Source organism: Herpailurus yagouaroundi, unplaced genomic scaffold (assembly GCF_014898765.1).
Source record: "Herpailurus yagouaroundi ecotype Mexico unplaced genomic scaffold, PumYag 197, whole genome shotgun sequence".
NCBI lineage: Eukaryota > Metazoa > Chordata > Mammalia > Carnivora > Felidae > Herpailurus > Herpailurus yagouaroundi.
In genome coordinates this window covers 4858342-4879909 of record NW_024412428.1, presented here as the reverse complement: position 1 = coordinate 4879909, position 21568 = coordinate 4858342, and the positions used below count along the sequence as shown (strand labels likewise).

The window sequence follows — 21568 nt, the reverse complement described above, 5'->3', positions numbered from 1 at the left end:
AGGTTACCTGATCCCGATTCTCGGTTCTCTGCTTTCAATTTGAGGGAGTCACCCCTGCCATGTGTCTCACAGAAGAGTCACAAAGACCAAAGGAACGCTATCGGTGGGTAAGCATTTTGAAAGACGGGGAAAACCCCTCTCTTAGCTTCTTCCTGACTCTTGGATTAAGTGCCAGCCACCCCTCATCACCTCTCCATTGAGGATGCCATCCAGGCTCCATGCTAGTCCTGGCTGGGAAGGTCCTCCCCTAAGTTCCTGACTTCAGGGCCTCCCGGCGTTTCAGGGTGGATGGAGGTGGGATGAGAAACAGCAGAGAAGAAAATTTTGGCTGATGTGTCCTTATTTGAATTTACCACCCCCCACCTTAACGTCCTGTATCTGATTGCTTTCATGTATAATTTTACCTAATTTCTTTGTATGCCGACCCGTTAAATTGTGTAATGATTCACTCCACTATCCAGACATACTGACCGTGAACGTATGTAAACACAAATAAGATTGTGCGTTCTTGCAGGATAAAGATTACGTCTTCCGTTTTTAACTGTCCATACACCCAAAGTGTTTGGCACACAGGGTCCACTGCCAAGTTTACCTCCCCGGGTCACATTGCAGAAATAACAGAAGCAGTTCTGCTAGATGCTGCGGAGGGAAATGGAGCCCACGGAGGTTTGGGGCAGGGAACGCATGGGAACAAAGAACAAACAAGGGTCAGCACACCTCCCTCCATAGCTCTGTCCCTCGGTGCAGTCGTGAGTCAAAGTGGGGAAAGCCTGCCTCAGAAGACGGCACTGTAATCATATCAGAGTTTTCTTGAATGATTAGGACTGTGTGATCAGCTTAGTCTGTCCTCTTGCCTTAAAATCATGTCAGCTGCTCACTAGAACACGTTATAAACTCAAAAGACGCGTAGCCGTCACAAGGATGCTCTCCCCCTCGAGCAGGATCAAACGCGGGAGTATCATTCTTTCTCATTCATGTACTAGAAATAGTTTTTCCGCTTACTCTGGTTTCCCAAAATGAACCAAAACAGCAAATAGCCCAATAGGAATGTAAATAATAAAACGGGAGTCTAGAATCCATTTTACTCTTCCCAAAGAAAAAGGACAAAAAACGGTAGAAGACAAATTTCAAAGAAGCCTCATTATGCCAAATAATACCAGTGAACAAGTCAAAAACAGAAATGCCCCCTCCGACACATGACCATTTTCAGTTAACCTAAAAATCCCAATGAAATCCGTAATTACGTATTCTCTTACGTCACAGATGATCTGTTGTTATGGTAAAAAATAAAATCTCAAAAGCACTTTATCTCTGAAATGATGACAAAATAATACAAAAATTCAATTAAAACAAATCTGTTAATATTTGATCTGAACAAATTAAAAAACATTTTTTTAATGTTTTTATTTATTTTTGAGACAGAGAGAGACAGAGCACAAGCAGGGGAGGGGCAGAGAGGGAGGGAGACACGGAATCTGAAGCAGGCTCCAGGCTCTGAGCTGTCAGCCCAGAGCCCGATGCGGGGCTCGAACTCACAGACTGTGAGATGATGACCTGAGCTGAAGTTGAACGCTTAACCGACTAAGCCACCCAGGTGCCCCAGATCCCAACAAATTTTAAAGCTAGGACCTCTTTGCCTACTTTTTGACATCAGACAATTCTCCAGGACACTTACTTAACCCAGGACTTTATTGAGCTCCAAACTTGCAAGTGAAATTATCTTAAAATTGAAGAGACTAATTTTTACTCAAAGAAAAATATTTTTCAACATTATTGAAAAGACAGTTTTGACTGATTTTAAGAAGCTAGCTACAGCCCATTAAATCATATTAGTAAAAGCTTTAAAAAAAAAAATCACATAGGGTTTTTCCATTTGAAATGTTTAAAGTTGAAATTTCCCTAAGGAGCAAATAGAGAAGGCCACAGCTTCCTGGAAAGATAACGGCCTTGTGGGCCTGGGCACTGACCATGGCAGTGAGCACACTCTGTGGGACTTGCTCTCTGATAATCTCATCAGTAACAAAGCAGAGGCCAGGGCCAGTTAGTTTAGTAAGCCACCAATACTCTTGGCCAGGTTTCTTTCTACATTCTGGAACTCCCTATCAGCTGGTAATGAAGTTCAGGTCATGAACAGAATAAAGAAAACTATATTAAGCAATCCAGCCACACAGAGTGCGGCAAACTAGCCAACCGATAAAAATGCATCGGGCAAATTAAGTCAGATTTGTAACGACAGCCTCACGCTTTTGGGGTGCTACGGTGATCAGGTGGGGCTATCAATGCTGACCGAGTCAAACGGTACTGCTCTTGGAGTAAGTGGTACACACGTGATGCTAAGCGCAAGGGGAACGATTTCTTTTCAAGTCCCCGAGTGAATGAAGGAGAGAAAACTATGCAGGACACTTGGCTTAACACACTTGAATGGCAGTTAGGAAATAGCCCCTCTCTATCTCTTCCAGATGCTATGTTCACTCAGGAAGCAGACTTTTCCTTAACTCTGGGAGCTAAATTTTGACACAGGTGGTCTTTCTTTTTGTGCACACCCACCCACCAAGCACCGTGGCAGAGGAGACCCTTCCCACAGGCAGGGAGATGCTTCGCTGCAGGACGTTCCCAGCCTCTCGTGGGGTTGCCAGCGCTTCTGACAACACGTGTCCCAAACAGAAGCTAGGAAACCTCCTTACAGACGTGGCAGGACCATCCCTCTACGCCGAGGATAACGTTTCCTCTGCGATCCCCCCCCCCCCCCACGGAGGCCAGCACCACCCTCGCTGCTTTGCAACGTACCCCAACGTGTGCCAGTTTTCTTTCTATGTTCTGGAACTCTTTATCGGCTGGTAGTGAAGGCTCGTGGCTGGCACTCACTCACACAATAGCTGTGGACACTCTTACCCCACCTGGAACGAGTCTCCAAATTTACAGCTACGTAAACTTGCTACGTAAATTGCTCTAAAAGGCCGAGCATCGCATTCATTAAAGGGAACGGGAAGCGAATAACCACACAACAGAGTGTCTGGCCAACATTCATACGAATCGGCACCGAGCTGGGTGCTGAATAAGCGAAAAAGGGGTTTCCAAATGTGTATGGGTTGAGCCAAAGGCAGCTGTGGGGCCACGCCCCTCGAGTGTTGTCACTCGGTTTGCAAGTCCCAACGTGCATCATACAGGTCTGTTTGTGATGCCACTGGCCAGGTTTCCGGGCGTCGCGGCCCAGACGGCGTTCTTCTACCTGCCGCGGCCAGTCCTGTAAGCTCCAGGAGGAAACCTAAGACCTATTCATGCACCACTCCAGCCAGGTGCACTTGAGCTGAGGGCTGCTGGAGCCTAAGAGAGCAGCCAAAGACACAGCGGAGGGTGGTGAGCCAGTAAAAAAAAAACCAAAACAAAACAAACCCCACAGAGGTCTTTCTCTTAGTTCTGAGAGAACCGGAGGAGATGGTGGGCAGAGCCGACAAAAGAGCAGTTCAGGAGAAGGGAAGGGAACAGTGTGAACAGAGTTTGTCAAAAACCGAACACACTACGGATATACAAGTTGATGCGGAGGTTAAATAAGCACCCTGATATACTACCGACGTGCATATATATGACTCCGTTTGACTTCTGAACGGGCAACTCCACTGCAAGAATTTATGCTAAGAAAGGAACGGATCAGGAGACAAGGTGATAGCCCTCAGACAGTCCGAGAGCATCGTCTGTAAGCCCCACGCCATTAGGAACGCAGACCTCTCGGGCTCTGGGCTGGGAGCTCAGAGCCCGGAGTCTGCTTTGGATTCTGTGGCTCCCTCGCTCTCTCTGCCCCTCCCCCACTCGTGCTCTGTCTCTGTCTCTGAAAAATGAATAAACGTTAAGAAAAAAATTTTTAAAAGAGAATGCTGAAGATCTAAACTGTGTCCACATGGAACACGGGCATACACCCACTGTGTACTATTGAACGAAGACAGCAAGCTGGGCGATTGCAGGTGCAGTGGCATCCAGTTTGGGGCGTGCACTATTAAACGGACATACACGTGTACACGCAGAGATACAATTGCAGGAGGAAGTAAGTTAGAAAGTGGTTATCGCTGACAAGAATGGATTTAGGTGAATTATTCCTGCATTTTTGTTCTCTCCGGTTCACGTCAGAAACGTGTACTACTCTTACGATGAAAAAGCACATAAGTTCTTAAAAACAAAAGCTGATTAAATGCCCCTGGAGACCTTCCTCGATTGAACTCCTCCCTGAACGCTTTTGTGACCACCTTTGCCTTTGACTGTAGCCATCTGAGTGATATTACACTGCAAGATATTTATAGACTCACAGAGCTACCTCTCAACGTTCTAAACACCAAAGCGTACAGAAAAAGAAAGAAGATGCTGACGTTTCTTCGCACCGTGCCTCTAGCCCTCTCATTAAAGGCACCATCCAGCCTCACTAAACATCTGTTGATGAGGCTGAATTCAAAATGAGCCAAGGGCGTGGGATTACCTTAGTTACCTTCAAATAAATCCAGAGAAGGTTGTAGGAGAAATAGCCCCCCTCCCGCACACACCCCCCCCCCCCCCGCCAAATAAATCACATTTACACGGTGAGGTATATTTCACCAGAAAAATGTGCAGTTTGTACCCTGAGGACAGCAGCGCTGGCTGGGAGCTCACCGGCACCCCTATAGACAGTGTGCCCAAGCCCCGTTTCAGTTTTGCAGGATGCTGTGGTATAGTCCAAAAACGCACTTCAACTTCAGACCCTGGACAAACAGAACAAATTCTCAGTTTTCAAAAACAGATCTGTTGCAGCTACGTTACTTTACCGAACTACCAACGTAATCCCAAAAGGACTTCTATGTTTTTCCAGAGCAACTCGTTCAAAACAGAAATTTTCTATACACAGGTAGGAGCTCTTTACATGCAAATAATGATTTTTGAAGCAAACTTAGACGTCACTGATCAGAAATGAAGGAGACAATGTACCGTTATGTCAAGTAATTCTTCTTCTCAATAATGACCAGAACTTCCCCTTTTAACTTCCTTTTCATTTTTAAAGAAAATCTGAAGAAACACCATGGGTTTGTTGCCACCCCCCCCACCCCAACTCCTGTCTACACCACAGCCTTGCTGTGTTCATAAGGCCAATCTTTTTACTGCTCTTTCTTGAATTCCTCAGGGTTCCCCTCCAGGAACAAGCCTAAGTTTAGTAGATCACCATTCCAGATCACATTTTAGGAGGTGATGAGTACATGTCCATTAACTTTGACTGTGGTGATGGTTTCATGGGTATTTGTGTTTGTCCAAACTCACCAAATTGTACACACCAAGCACCTGCCGTTTTTGCATATCCATCATACCTCCACAAAACTGCTAAAACCATGTAATAGTAATGGACGCTGAGGGGAGCATTATGTCTATATCTAGAATTGTCTGCTTTCCTGTGTATGCCTGGTTTTATTTTTATTTTCTGGTTTTTTGAGTCTCTTCCATATTTGGGCTGCAAAGTTAATGTTTCAAACACATAATTTCCCCTTTATTTCTCTGAACTCAGACCACTATATTAAATTACAATAAATTTGTTAAAAAAAAAAAAAAAGGTTCCTGAGCACCGAGTGCCTCACGGAGCTCCTTTCCAGACACTGCCTCCCTGACAACACCCATGCCCCCCCCGGCCCCCCCCCCACCAACCTATGGTCTTACTGCCCTGCTTTTCCTGACAAATCTTCTCCTCCAACTCCCTGTCTCCCCCCACCTCCCTCCACTACCTTCCACTCATTTTGTAGACCAGCTTCAACGTCATCTCCTTGGGAGAGGACCCACCCTCTCGACCTAACCTAGAGCCCCCTGGTCAATCCCTCAATCGGCACACATACCTCATCACCCTGAAATGATTCATATATGTGTCTTTCTCAAGGGACTAATTCCTGGAAAGCAAAGACTATTTTCTTTTGGATCTTGGCACCTAGTACAATGCTTGGCACAAAGAGTGCCAATGATAATAAGAGTATCGACTTCTGTCTAATGGGGAAAAAAAACCCAACTACAATTTTAATAAGAACCGCTCTTATTTTTTTTATTTTTGAGAGAGAGTGCGCCCATGGGAGAGGGGCGGGGGGGGGGTTGGGGAGCGAGGGAGAGAGGGAGGGAATCCTAAGCAGGCTCCACACTGAGCGTGGGATCCCAATCTGGGGATCATGATATGAGCCAAAATCAAGAGTCAGATGATCAACCACCTGAGCCACCCACATGCCCCAAAGAACTGCTCTGTATTACAGATGATGACTTCTGTCTCAGTTGGTAGTGTAATTTCATTGTCCTCTAACGACAAACGCTGGTTATGACACATACGTTAGATTTCAAACTTCATAGGAATGTTGGCATGGGACCAAACTGGGTTTCCTTATTTTGATTTCCACGTATTGATCGAAATGCCTCTGGTATGAATGTGTGGTGATGACGGTAGGAGTGGCTCTTCGCAAATACTAAGGACGTTAAAATAAAAGGAGGAGAAAAAACATTTTGGAAATGCTACAACCCAAACCAGAATAGCCGCTAATACAAACGGGCCTCTTCCCAAACGTAAGCGGGTCACAAGTCATGGCTCACCTCAAAGCGGCCGCGACGATACTGTTTACTCTCCATTTGGGGCTTAAAAGCATTTTCGTTGATGAACAGGCCCTGAAGCAGAAACATCTAAACCCATGCTAATGCCCAGCAGAGCAGTAACTCCTTTTGATTAATTTACCAGCACTGAAAGCACAAGAAAGAGATCAAACCGCGTTCCGTACTAAACAATTACACAAGCCGCCGGTGCCTGCAGGATGGCGCATGTCAGGATGAAAGCTGGATGGGGTCGAATGAAAAAGCAACAAATATCTTACGTTGATTAATGCTTATAGGATTTTTTCCCCTTAAATGTCAAAACATTTCATTCAATGGTCAAACCGAAGAGTGTGTGTAACATTTAAAACGGAAAAAAGTTCCAAAAGCTTAAGGGAATTCAGACGTGTAGTGAGGAGAAAAATCAGGTTGGTTCTTAGGAACCTTCAAAACAATTGGGCAGAACTCTGACCAGTCTGCTGAAAAATCTTCCACGTGAAATAACATGGGGAAAAATCCTATCACCTCCTTTCACTGAAAAATAATTTCTCTGCTATGAGTGGATTTTCTTGATTGAGATGATTTAGTCTATTCACAATGTTCAATAATACCATCTATCTAGACAGTCATGAAAACAGAGCCAACATCTAGTACAAGTGTATCTCTACTTAATTTTTTTTAATGTTTACTTATTTATTTTGAGAGGTGGAGGGCAGGGAGGGGAGAGGCAGAGAGAGAAGGAGAGAGAGAATCCCAAGCATCAGAGGGGCTCGAACTTGAGAACCAGGAGATCATGACCTGAGCCGAAACCGAGAGTCAGACGCTTAATCGCTTAACCAAGTGAGCCACCCAGGCGCCCCTCTCCTTAATTTTTTTAAGTTGGAATTTAAGCCAAACTGACTCTCAAATCAGAATGAACTACAAACATGTTAGTAGCTAACTCTCAGGTTTTCTGAACTATTAGCTCAATCCATTTTTAAAAACCCAATGAATCTCTTTAGAATAAACAAAACTAATTTATTTGTAGGAAAATATCTGAACCAAGCCAGCTAAAAATGTCAGCTTGCTGAAAAGTCACAATTTTATAATTTTATAAAATTAAAATGGAATCACTTCATGTTTTTAAACTCTTATGTGGAAGCACCACAAACATTTGGAAATACAAACCCGAGAACTGACTCTTCTACGGACCTTTCCATAGTTCATGAAGATCTACGGGCCCAAAGAGCACGGCCACATAGGCACGTTTTCCCAAACATTCTGGCTCTAATGGGCTCTGATCCCTCATTACTCCTCATGGATAGAATAAACGGGTTGTAGATGAGGCAAATGTAAGTTTCTACCGATTCCCATTTCTGATCTCTTATGTGTGTAGAGAAAAACAAAAACTGCCATCTTAAGTCTTCTTAAAGATGGTAACATCCTCCCTTGTTAAAAAAAAAAAAAAAAAAAAAGACTGAAAAAACTCCTGGGTGAGATCAGGAAACACAAGGAAGAAGGTTCTCATTTTACAAGGGAAGCAGAGGACCTTAGCACAGAATGAACAGGACCCTCAGTGGGCGCCGGGACGCCCTCCGCTGGAACTAAACGCACCCGAGCTAAGGAACTTTGGTCACAGGGGTATCTAGAAAGCACAGGCAGAAAAGCTGGGGGTGACACCACGATGTTGAAGTACAGAATTAAGAAATACATATGAATTATTCCAGTCATTTTGACTCTGGTTGTAAAAAAAAAAAAAAAAAAAAAAAAAATCCTTTCACTCTGACCTGTTTATACAGCTTAGTCTTAAATGCACTTCTTTCTAAATTTTTTTTTAACGTTTATTTATTTTTGAGACAGAGAGAGACAGAGCATGAACGGGGGAGGGTCAGAGAGAGGGAGACACAGAATCTGAAACAGGCCCCGGGCTCTGAGCTGTCAGCACAGAGCCTGACACGGGGCTTGAACTCACTGACCGTGAGATCCTGACCTGAGCCGAAGTCGGACGCTCAACCGACTGAGCCACCCAGGCGCCCCTAAATGCACTTCTTTCTAAATAAATATCCTTCAACTGGAAGGGGTCAGAATTTTAGCTATTGAGGAAATGTTTTGCTGCTATTGTTATTGATGCATATGTAACATCTGTCCAAGAGTAAGGATGTGCTGGTAAAGTTTCCTTTCAGTACCTGATCATCAGCCCTCCAGTGAACGAGCAAGGAACATTCTAGACTCAACCTGGGTTAACTGTTTTTCTAACTAACGAAAATAGTTTCATAAATATTTCAGCACCTATAGTGCACAAAGTGACCTTAAACATCTCCCTTAAAAAAAAGATATTGTTTATGTGTACAAAAAGGGACATAAAAAGTCTGAGCTGAAATTCAAGTTTAAAAAAAAAATTTTTTTTTAATGTTTATTTATTTTTGAGAGAGAGAGAGAGGGAGAGAGGGAGAGAGAGAGAGAAAGAGAAAGGGAGAGGGATAACGCAAATAGGGGAGGGGCAGAGAGAAGGAGACACAGAATCTGAGGCAGGCTCCAGGCTGTGAGCTGTCAGCACAGAACCCGACTCGGGGTTCGAACTCACAGACCGCGAGATGATGACCTGAGCCAAAGTTGGATGCCTGACCAATGGAGCCACCCAGGCGCCCCTGAAATTCAAATTCTTTTAACAGCTTCGTTACTTTATCTTCCCTTCTCATTTCCCAAGTCAAATAACCAAGGAAGACGCCCACGACCTGCCATCCATTCTGCATTAAGTTTATGTCAGTATGCAAATCCCTGAACGCGCTAAACAAGTCTTCCATGTTGTCACTGGAGCTTCTGTTTTTAGGTTTTTAGTCTTGAGTGGGCTTTACCCTCAGCTCATGGAGAATGACACAGAGAATGTCGCTGAGCATGGCACCTGCAGCTAGAAAAATGAGGAGTATGGATTACACTACCTGGGTTTTAAAGTCTCTTCCGGAGAGTACATGCAGTGGGGACCCTCCCGGGTACTGAATGGCATTCTGATAAAGGGTCACAGCAGGAGGAGGAGAGGTCACACCCACAGTGTGGTGAAAACAACACAGGGCACAAACTTTATAGGATTAAGTCAGCCCTATGCTTAGCATTCTGTCAAAACCAGAGAAATTTATTCTTACGCTATTTCTCTTTTACTAAAATATCCTTTCTGGTGCACACGTACACACACACAGGCACACACACACATACACATAAAATAACCTTACGGAACTGAACTAGAGGATGAAACTCGGGCTTGTGTTTGTTTGCTTAAAAACAATCATATTTAGGGGCGCCTGGGTGGCTCAGTCGGTTGGGCGGCCGACTTCGGCTCAGGTCACGATCTCGCGGTCCGTGAGTTCGAGCCCCGCGTCGGGCTCTGGGCTGGTGGCTCAGAGCCTGAAGCCTGCTTCCCATTCTGTGTCTCCCTCTCTCTCTGCCCCTCCCCCGTTCATGCTCTGTCTCTGTCTCAAAAATAAATAAAACGTTAAAAAAAATTAAAAAAAAAAACAATCATATTTAAAAAGCATAAGCAATAAAGTTCTACTAGAACTGGATCCTGGCACTTATCTCACTCGTGTAGCATTTGCTTCACTCCTTAAAGATTACCCCATTACCCATACCTTTGTATTAACTACATCTTGGCGGAAGTCATATTTACCTTTACATGCAAACACCCCAGCACGTCCCCAGTCACTAGGGAAATTCCACACCCAGTCACAGAGCAGATATATAGCTCAGGACATAGATGGATTTAGACCAAGCAAATGAGATTTCCCAAGTCCTCATAAGATAGTCCTGAGAATTATGCCAAATCAAACGTAAGCATCTTATGTCTGGTTTTTAGAACCAAAACAGGATATAAATAAAGACAAGTTAATGGTATGATTCACTTTACGTTCTGGGCTGGCTTCCCTCTCGCCAAGCATGACACTTTGCATTGACACAAATCAGCTTGCAGCCTAATGGACATGGTTTGTCATTAGCCTCAGGACAAGTGGGGAGGTGAATCATGTGCCATCAACACTCCCGCCTAATCCGTACGATTCCAAAGTCAAATCAGAACAGGTGGGTCCCTGCTCTAGTGCTCTCCTGCATGTGTGTGTGTGTGTGTATGTGTGTGTGTATTCCTCTCAGTCACATAACACAGCCATAAAATCACTGTAGTTTTCTCCAAAGGTGTTAATTTCCCTTTCCCCCAGCTTTACTGAGATGTAATTGACATGTAACATTGTATAAGTTTAAGGCAAACAATATGTTGATTTGGTACACCGATACACTGCAAAATGATTACCACCATCGTCTTAGGGAACACCTGCATCATATCACATAATTGCCATTTCTTTTTTGTGGCGAGAACATTTAAGATCTATTCTCTGAGCAACTTGCAAGCATGTAACACAGCATTGTTAACTTTAATGGCCATGCTGTACATGAGATCCCCAGAACTTATTCGTCTTACAGCTGCAAGTTTATACTCTCTGACCAACACCTCCCCTTTTCCCTACTCCCCGGCCGCTGATAATCACCATGCTAGTCTCTGTTTCTAGGAGTTCGGTATTCTTAAAGTCCACATATAAGTGCTATCATACGCTATCTGTCTTTCTCTGACTTAACGACTGCCCTTTGTATCGTCTGCAGGGAAATGGCACCACAGTCTTAAAAATGTATCTAACATCTTTTCCTCTGAAAATGCAACCCGTGTCCAATTAGCAAAGATAAGAAAACTCAGGTATCTCCCTCTGGATGAACATACTTTTAACTTCCCTGTATGCCTTGTAATGAGCTTGTTCTTACAAACACAGTCTGATGCACATTACTCTCACCACAGTGGCTTTTGAGATTTCTAACCAAGGTCACCTAATAAGGACACAGCTGGGTTGGGATCAATGAGGCCATCTTAATTCTCACTCTAAGTATCAGCCTGCTATGTTAACATCACCGATGAAACCGAAATGATCTCATCATCTCTAAATATGGAACCAAGTGTATAAAAATGAAATCTGTCTTTCCTCCATCTCTGTCCCTTCAAAAGGGCTAAGGAAAGCGCATTCTAAATGAAATGTCTGAAAACACAGTTGTATGTGCAGCGTGCATTTCCCGCTGGCATTCTTGACCCCACAAACCTGCATATTTGGCTGACACACACATGTGGGGGGCGGGGCAGGAAAGAGCGAGCAGGGCGGGTGAGCGCCACATATCTCCGTCGTTTATTTTACTAGGGGCAAAAACAGAGGAGAAGGAAGAAAAATATTCTAACTACAGCTTCGGGGCTAGCTAAATAAAATCTACTGCCTTCAGAGTGGTTTTTAAGCTGAGGAACCGGAAAGAATCGGGCAACTGCTCCAGAAAATTCATACTTGGGGAGAATGGACCGCGGTCTCTTCCCTCTTATAAGGTCAAGGCACATATCGGGGCATGTTCCTTGATAAAAATTACGAAACCAGAGCCACAACAGAAAACAATAAATGACTTTAAAAGTTTCTACTCTGCGAAAAGGCAGTATATGCTTTTTCTTTGACTAGATGTGGTCACAGGATTAGCTTACATCCTACGACGTTTCAAAACCTTTCCTCATAACCCGCAATATGCTTTCCAAGGACATTCCGTCAACGAATAAATCAACTGTTAACTGATGGGATACGTGTTCCTCGGGGGACCTTCACCTCATTCATCAATATAGGTTTTCACAACTAATTAGCATTCTTGCTAAGGTTCAGAAAAACTCAGCAACAGGTGAAGTGGAGGAAATTGATCAACTTGCTGAAAGCTTCAGAACAAATCGCTGCAGAATGGTCCGCGGTGCTGCGCGACACCTCAAGACGCACTTGCCTGATGTTTCTTTAAGCTTTTCCAGTCCCACGTCTGCCAGAACCCGACGCAACCCCCAGCACCACACGTGAAAAATGTGACCGGCAAATTCCACGTGTCAAGGCGAAGCTATGTCCTCACCTACTGTGGCCACCCACAGTGGGAGCAAATCTTGTTATCTCGTCCACATCCTCGAGCTTGCTCTCTGAGCTTCCTTTCCTGGGACCCGAACCTCCACCACTGTTAGAATCCTACAAGAATTTCTCCTTCGGGACACCGTCTCCTTTCGTATTCGTCTCCTCCGGCTGCCACCACGAAATGGCGTAAGCTGGATGGCTTAGACGAGAGAAGTTGCTGGTCTCACAGTTCTGGAGGCTGCAAGCCTGAGGCCAAGGAGTCGGCAGGCTCCTTCTGAGGGCTGTGAGGGAGAACCTGCTCCATGCCTGCCTCTCTCAGCTCCTGGTGGTTTAGCAGCAAACTTCCTCGGCTTGCAGAAACATCATGCCGACTTGTGCCTTCGTCTTTACATGGTGTTCTTCCCACGTGCCTGTGTTCAAAATTCCCCTTCACGGAAGGGGAGGCCTACTGGACGGGACAAACACACAATTCAGCCCATAACGCCCCCTGCCATCTTCCACGTCCTCTAAAATCCCCCACCTCCCAAACTAGAGCCTGACTCCCCCAGGAAAGCCTGTGCCACAAAGCCACGCCCGCTCCTGTGTGCACGACACGTTGCCCCCGTGTCATGTCCTTGAGACTAGAAGGGCAGCAGTGGCCTTCTCTTAAACTTCCAAGGGCCTTTTCCAAACCCCTGTTTCTTCCATCTTCTCTAAAAAAAAAAATCCCTGGTTATGAGGGCCCAGTGCATATTCCTCAGAATAAATGATCCAAAAGATTCACCACCAGTAAGAGAAGTAGGGGGGGATTCAAGCAAGTCAAAGCCTTGGTTTCTAACGAGCCCCTGCCTTGCCATATAACTATCTTGTGGCGAAGCACACGTGTGTCCCTATTTGTTATCTGCTTGAGTCACACGGTCGTTGCTGACATTAACAAGGTATTTTAAATACGTACCTTATCTTATATACCTCAGAGTCACGTTGAGGAATTTGACTTTCAGAAATATCCCTAAGAAAGGCTGCTGGATGGGGCGCCTGGGTGGCGCAGTCGGTTAAGCGTCCAACTTCAGCCAGGTCACGATCTCGCGGTCCGGGAGTTCGAGCCCCGCGTCAGGCTCTGGGCTGATGGCTCAGAGCCTGGAGCCTGTTTCCGATTCTGTGTCTCCCTCTCTCTCTGCCCCTCCCCCGTTCGTGCTCTGTCTCTCTCTGTCTCAAAAATAAATAAACGTTGAAGAAAAAAAAAATTTTTTTTTAAAGAAAGGCTGCTGGAATTTCCATCGGTAATCACTTAGACCTCCTACCACAAAGAATGAGAAGAAGGCAGGATCCTGCCCTCAGGTACGGTGGACTTGGAGTCAGGCATCTCCAGAGCCTTGTCAAAACTCAGTGAGGGGGGCAGATCCCGCCTCAGAACACAATTCTCCTGATCCCTGGGTCCAGTGCCTTCCCGCACGTGTCATGACATTGAGCCCTCAGTTCGTGAAGGCTGCATTTTACTTGAATCAGTAACTAAACTTCCCTAAGCTTTTAAATTCAGGAAAATTTTGCTTGCGTGTATGTTTCATTTGTCTCAGGGACACTTCTATTTTGGATACTCTGCTCATTAACTGCTAATTATGACCAAGGGAGATTATCAATCCCAATATTTTGAGAAACTAAGCAACAATCTGATTGCAGGTTCGCACATCATCAGCATTCTTAGAATGCAAAATTTACATCCTGGACTCATCTACATTTCCATCATCTTCTAGAAGTAGTTGATTTTTAAACTCTCTTCAGACAAAGGTCTTGCCTGTAAAACTAAAATATGAGAACTCATTTTATTTTTTTAAAAAAATGTTTAATGTTTAGTCTTATTTTTGAGAGAGAGCAGGGAGGGGCAGAGAGAGAGAGGGAGACAGAGAATCCGAAGCAGGCTCTGGGCTGTCGGTGCACGTGAGATCATGACCTGAGCCAAAGTCAGATGCTCAAGCGACTGAGCCACCTGGGGGTCCAAGAACTCATTTTATTCTTAAAAATAGCTATTTTCTTACATAGTTCCGAAAAGTAATGTGTGTTCGTAAGTGTCTGATTTTTAAAACAGATCTACTATAGCTATATTTAAGAAAAGTGAATAAGCGTTGTCTTATGGAAAGAAAGGAATACTTAAAGACTGGCTTTCTTGTTTTGGCCAGATGTCTGAGATGCTCACATTTTTCGGCCTTCTCGGATAAAATGTAAAGGTCTACCTGATAGAAGTACTTGACATTCTGTATCGATCACTGACACATCAAATTAGCTTACAACTCATCCAGCTGGACTAAACATCCATTTGCATACTAGAAAGTCCTACAGCTCAAGAGCCCTTTAGCTTCCACCAATCAACGTACGCGAGACTGTCTTTCCTGGACCTGCTTGTTTCACCCTCTTGTGGGTATCACGGTGACACCCGCTCCACCAGGCCCCCGCCGGGAAGCCATCTGCAACTTCTCTTGCCTCCTCCTTGGATCTTGAGCCTGATTTCGCCTCCTAGGTTTCCTTGAGGTCCATCTATTGTTGACCAACCCCAGTATCACGGTCTGCACTCAGCCCGTCCTCACCTCTGCCGTTACTCCTTGGTGTTATGTCGGTTTCTACCGGTGACCGCCTTCTGGTCTCCTTAGCTCCTCGACAGGGACATTATGGAAGCCAAAATAAACACCGCTGACTGTCCTTTCTGCAGGCCAAACCGTCTTTTTATTGCAGATGAGCAGCGTAGGTGGCCCCCAATGGTCCGTCCACGGTAGTATACTTCGGGGTCCGGTGGATACTGGCACGTACTGTTATTCTTTGGCATTTTTGTTACACATTTCTTCTGTTCATTTGGCTTCTGCATTGCACATTATTTTTCCCCAGTTGCATGAGTGTGCATCTTACAAGCTGTATCTCATTTCGTTATTTCCTGCCCATATTTTTAATCTCCTAAAGGCATAATTATAATATTTCTGCCCTTCCATGTTTTTGAAATCTCCTCTGATTTGGGGTCATCTGCCAACTTCATTAACGTGAAGTTGATTTCTCCTTAAATAAAACGGGAGACAGCATACAAATCCCAATAACATCAAGCTCCAAGTGGTAAACTTGCCATTTATGTTACATTTTATTTACTGTCTTTCTACGATTTTCCATCTGTGTGGCTCTTCTCCAAACCAAGTTGAACTTATTTTGCGGTGGAACAGGGTCAAAAAGTGCTATAAAAAAAAAAATAAGAAGAAAAAGAAAGCCTCCTTCTGTGCTATATGAAGGCTGTTCTCATCTCTTAGTTTACCCTGTTATAGAGTAAGAAATAAACAGCCACAGGTTTCACGCTTTAAGCCTTTCTGTCCCTGTTTCCATATGATTTGACCGAGGGAGAACAGAATCTCCCTTGCAAGTAAGAGCGTGAGGTCAAGAAGCTCCAGGCAGGACAGAGAAGCGGTCAGGCGGGATGCGGGGAACGCCTCTGATGAACGGCTGTCCCCACCGCCCCCTGACACACCGCCAAGATGCCTAGCGACCTGTTAGCAAGCGGCACGGAGGGTGGCATCCAGGATCTGACCAGTAAGGGCTTGTTCAGACATCGGAGAGAAACGCCGGGCCATTTCCTTCCCCTCCTTTAACGCATGACGTGACTCTCCTGCTCCAGAGCTCAAGAGAAAAGGAAGAGCTTTCACCCGCCAACTGCACATGCCAACCCACCTTCCACACCAGCACTCCCCCACCAGGTAAGAGCAGCCGACGTGCAACGAGCCCAATTACCAGCGTGCTAATTCACACCACGTTTAGACCTTGGAAGTTTGACGTTTTCGTGTTTCTTTTTAAAAAGAAGACCAATGTTTACATACCCTGTGCTGAGCAGCTGTAACAGATGCAGCCTTATCTTGCCACCTCATTAGGAGAAACAAACAACTATAAATCTTGTATTACATCCAGAAAGTTGTCAGCTTGAAATCAAAGCTGGCGGGGAGCCAAGTGGCATGAGCCCTCGGTTCCAGTCTTTTTGCCTGTAGTTCTTACATATGTAAATTGAGAAACTGTTAGCAGAAGCAAGCCAGCTAAAAACAGATGTGTTTAGGGGACACAGACACGTTCGAGGGGCCCTCCAGGCCCGGCCCCCTCCCTACCCGGCTCACAAATCCCTTTTCCTTCCTCTTCTGTGTCTCCCCCACACCCACACGCTTTGCCTCCCCACCTTCCTCCCATCGCAACACATTTTTATCATTTACTACCGGCTAAGGTCTCGTGCCCAGCCATGGCGGTAGACCTCAGAATGAAAATACAGGATATAACAAAATTCCACGGCCCTGCAACCTTCCTAAAGATTAAACCATAGTGACTGTCAGAAAAAGACATGGGGCTGGAGGAGGCAGAGACCGTAGGATCGGACAAGACAATGGGGATACCATGCCTGTGCTCCAGATTGGCAGTCCCTGTCCCTCTACCTGTGAGAAATCTCAGCGACATGGGAGTTTAAATCCCAGCCCGCCACTTCCTGGGGGAAGGGGGGTGGCATCTTGGTTTTCCTCATGGATTAGAGAGAAATAATACTTCTGAAATCAGAGGGCTGGTACACAGATTAAATGAGGAGCTAGCACACGTGATGCTCTCGGTCCAGGGCAGGAGACAGTCTTCAGACTCAGCGAGGAGTATCGTGTTTACAAAGAGTGTTGCCTGGTCTCTGCAAGTATAGGGGATGGTTTACAGGAGCGGGGTCGGCTGTAGGTAACTTCTAGAAGGGCGGCTCTATCTGCATACTGATAGACCAACAGGTACCTCATTCTTCTTGGTCCAACCAGAAGGGATCCTCTTAAGTGGGGATTTTACAAAATGACCGAGAGAATTAGCTAGGGCCTGGTGGCGGTGGGGGTATGGTTTTTAACAACCTCACACAACTGCAAGATGCAAATACGTGAGTTCGTGTTCTGGCGCAGGCTTGCGTGATCTACCTTTGCAAGGGTCTGTTTCCTCATATTTACATTTGGGGTTAAAAAAAACAGAAACAACAACAAAAACAAACCCATGCCCTTACTTGCTCGCCCTGTATTTACCTTTCAGAGTACTTCTGTCCTTATCAGGCCACACAAACTTCCCTCCTACCGAATGTCATTATCCTAGCACTTAGGTTATGTCAGCTGACTGTGACGCACACCCCCTAACACTGAAAACCTCTCCTTACTCTGGCTTGACAGTGATCTCAGTTTCATTTGCCGGTTTGTCCTCCTCTACGATTGCTGGTCTGCATTTCCCAGGGCCCTGTGTCAGGTATATCCAGAGAGCATGTACTCTGGTCCAGGCCTACAGTCAACTACAGTCGCCAACATACAGACTCCACCGTCTAGATCAGGAGTCAGGAGACTACAACCCATGGTCAAATCCAACCCACTGCCCACTCTTGTGAGTAAGTTGTACTGAAACACAGCCACCTCCATTTAGTTATATGTTATCCATGGCTGCTTCTGTGTAAAAATAGAATAGAGATGTGGCGAGACAACGAAGCCTAGGATATTTACAATCTGGTTCATCACAGATAACATTCACCGGCCCTAAATGCAGGTTGTATCCTCGGTCACACTTGTTTTTTTATCATTCCAGCTAATTATGTGGACCGTGTCTCAAGACCACTCTCCAAGTGTCTCCAAGTGACCACCTATTAGCATCTTGCCATCACGATGCACTCGGAGGTAATGGAAACATGACCCATGTGGGGTTTATCTCGAAAGGGGCCTTCTATAACTACATCCATTAGGCCATCCTTACTCCTGCTCTCAAGATCCCTACCATGGCCCCATCCCCACGGTTGTCTAGCCTTCTCCCGGGCTACCACCCATTCCCCCTTGGAAGGCTACCGACGCTTCCTATTTTCCTTGCCCTCCTGATTCACCTTCCTCTCAGTTCTCCTCCTCCTCCTGTCGGTTACTTGTCTAACTTAAAAAAGATTTCTCACTCAGTGCCCTCTGAGACATAGCCCCTAACTCTTCACGTACACGTAAGATTGCTCCTCCCTTTACATCTAACGACCTGGCTACAGCAACCAGCAACCTAGGACTTCCAAGATGGAAGGTCCAATACCCACCTTCTAGTGGAGGAATGGGACCCCATCACTCAGTAAGTGAAATCACATTTTAGGTGTTGTGCTAGAACCCAGGTCAGCCATCTTTTCTCGAGTCGCCCTTGACTGTCAGATAGGACCGATCACTTGTTCCTTTCTGCCGCCGCTGCACCTTGACCTTACCTGTTAGAAGGCTTACCTCGATGGCTCGTGATGGTTTGTTACATTCTGTCCCCTCTACTGAACTGTGAACTCTGAGGGTAAGAGCTGCTTTAAAAAACCCTGGAGGTCCACCCAGGTGGTAGGGTGCAGTAGGCACTCGATAAATGCTTGCAAAGACCCTATATGCTTTGTGAACCGTAAGGTACTACATGAGTGTCCGTCGGAAAAGAGAGAAATCTACGTTACCTAACATCTTCTGTTCGGTTTACTACCCACTTCCGATGCTACGGGCACAGACTAGAGATGGAGAACAGCCCTTGGCTAAGGACTTCATCCAGTACTTCTAGATAGCCTTTCCGAGTGCTATCTTAGCTATGGGCCCGGTTCCTACTCCTGGCTAGACACAGAGGCCTTTCCAAGTAGTACTAACCAGGAACAGAAATGGGGACTGGGATGGGGAGAAGGGAATTAGGATGGAAGGTGATGCTTCATGTACACAACAACTCACAACCAATCCCGAAGTTTATCCACATCTTCATGTTTGAACGTACGCCACATGTTGGGTGCTACGCCTGTGGTCTTTGTGGCAAGCTTGTCATGGTAAAAGAGGACTAAAAGAAGAAATTCAACGTGAAGAGAAAGTTAGAGGGTAACTGGATCTTATTTGTTCACTGGGAAAAGGCAACGTTACAAAAGAGGTAACCAGGTGCCCCTATCGCCGATGGAGGAAAATCAAAAGGGAAGGGGGTTAAGCTGTGCCATAAGGTACTGAAATTAGGCGGAAGGAATAGTTGGCTGACATCAAAGGGTGTTAAACACTATTTGTGGTTTACAATTTTATTGTCAGGAGGTCCTTAAAACAGAGAGCATCTGGGCAGTTCTGGCTGAAGAAAAGAGATGGAACCGATAAACTCTCAAGCTACCTCTCTGGACCACAATTGATTTTTTTTTTTTTAATGGCTGACTTTTTCTTTTTAAGTGGGCCCACATATCAAATAGATTAAGTGACTCAATACCCACAACACCAAATCCTTTGGGAAAGAAAACTACTGAAATCCAGTAAGTGAGACCGTGGACAAAGTATGACGAAAAGAACAAATAACTACTAAATTAGCAGGAATTAAGAGCTAAAGATTCCTAATGGAAAGAATATAAATTTGGTTTTCTAATCTCTGCTTGCCGTTTACAACCTATTTAACTTGATGAAAAATGCATGCTCCAGAGTACGTCACGAAAAATAAAACACACGCACGCATATAGGCACGTGCAAACAAGTACAAGAAACAGTAGTTGTCTGAGGATGGGGACACCGTCAATGATTTCTATTTCCTTCGTTGTTTTTCAAGTTCAACAATATGTATTAGTTTCACAGGGGCATGGAAGGAGAAGGAGAAGTTACTCCCCTCCCCCCACCCCAAAATCTGTCTTCGTTTCTTTGGGCAATATAATCCTTCATGCCATTCTTTATTACGCTATAAACTGCCTTCTCTGTTAATCAAAACACCTGCTGTTAGTCAGATTATTTCCTTATTAGGCATTGAAGACTTCTATGACATACACCTCCCATTGTCTATATTTCACCATAAAGGCATGTACTATTATTCTTAGATCCAACCCATTCAATTTTCTCACATGTGGGGAAATGACACCTCTGAGATTTAAGAAAAACCTTAGCCAACTACAATAACTCTGTATTTTGGATGGGAACAAAGGAAGGGTGGAAGTTTCGTACTACATTTTCAATAAATTTTCAATAACTTCCAAATGTTTATGCTTTCCAGGTTTATTCACACCTGTGGGACAAATCAGCATCATGCCATAATACAGGGTATGATATGTTTTCTCAGGCAGAAGTGAGTTCTTTTACCGGGATAAATTGCGTATTTTCTTCGTAATTTTTATCCCTTCGAGACCTGACTGATTGATTCATAAAACACAACATCCATTCTGTTATCACTTAGTTTGTTAGACCAACTCAGCTCATAGACATGCTGAAATCCATTGAAAGGACACAACGAAAAATAAAACATTTCAAGTCAAATACAGTCCCAGAGAAAATAAAAGAGCACTTCTTTAAACGATTCCTTTACGGCAGCGAATATTCTTGGCCATGAACTACATTTTAAAAATAAATTCAGGAGACATGTCATTTATTTATCTTAGGTCTTAAAATGTAAATAATATCTAGACTTTTGGAACAACAAGAAATAATTCCTTGGAGATCATGTAGTCTATCCCCCTGATTTCACAAACAGGAAACGGAGGCCTGAAGTGTGAACAGCTTGCTCAAGGCATCGTAGGTGGCTAGTGATGGAATTGCTATGTGGCCACGACCACATCTTCTGAGTCCTGGGAGTCCCGGTACAGATGATTTCCAATCATGCAACGCTGCTCGCCTCTGCTGTGACATTGGAAGGAACAGCCTGCAAGGGACCACCGGGACTCCTTACTTCCAAACACTATTTTTGGGGGGGGGTGGGGTGGGGGGGGAGTTGCTTCTTTCCTTTAATACCAATGACTGGGAATAGGGATTTCTTTCCTTTTGGGAAAAGCCCAGCTCTTTGCGCCGGGAAGAGAAAAGCTCAGTTTTATCCCCGACGTGAGGGAGATAGAACAGTATGTCTGAGGTATGTGAGCAGAGGAGCGATGGGAAGGAGGCTGGGAGGGGGAAAGCCAGTAGCACAGATAAGTGGCACATGATGCTGGGGACCTCTCCAGGACACCAGAGTTGAGAGGACACGCAGCCCACCTGGGAAAAAAGTCTAGTTGTCCGGTTTTGCGTTGTCACCTACAAATCGATCGTGTTCATTTTCAGAGCCTAAAGTTTTCACAACCCTCAGGATAACGGAAATCAAGTTTTGAACGTAGACGTTCACAGTTTTGCGGCATA

The 21568-nt window shown here is 45.0% G+C and overlaps 1 protein-coding gene across 11 annotated transcripts in view; it reads right to left on the bottom strand.

Annotated features, from left to right (window-relative positions):
* Positions 1–21568, bottom strand: part of LOC121012749 (phospholipid-transporting ATPase IB) — a 651500-nt gene that overhangs the window by 283114 nt on the left and 346818 nt on the right. The gene's annotated exons all lie outside the window — the stretch shown is intronic.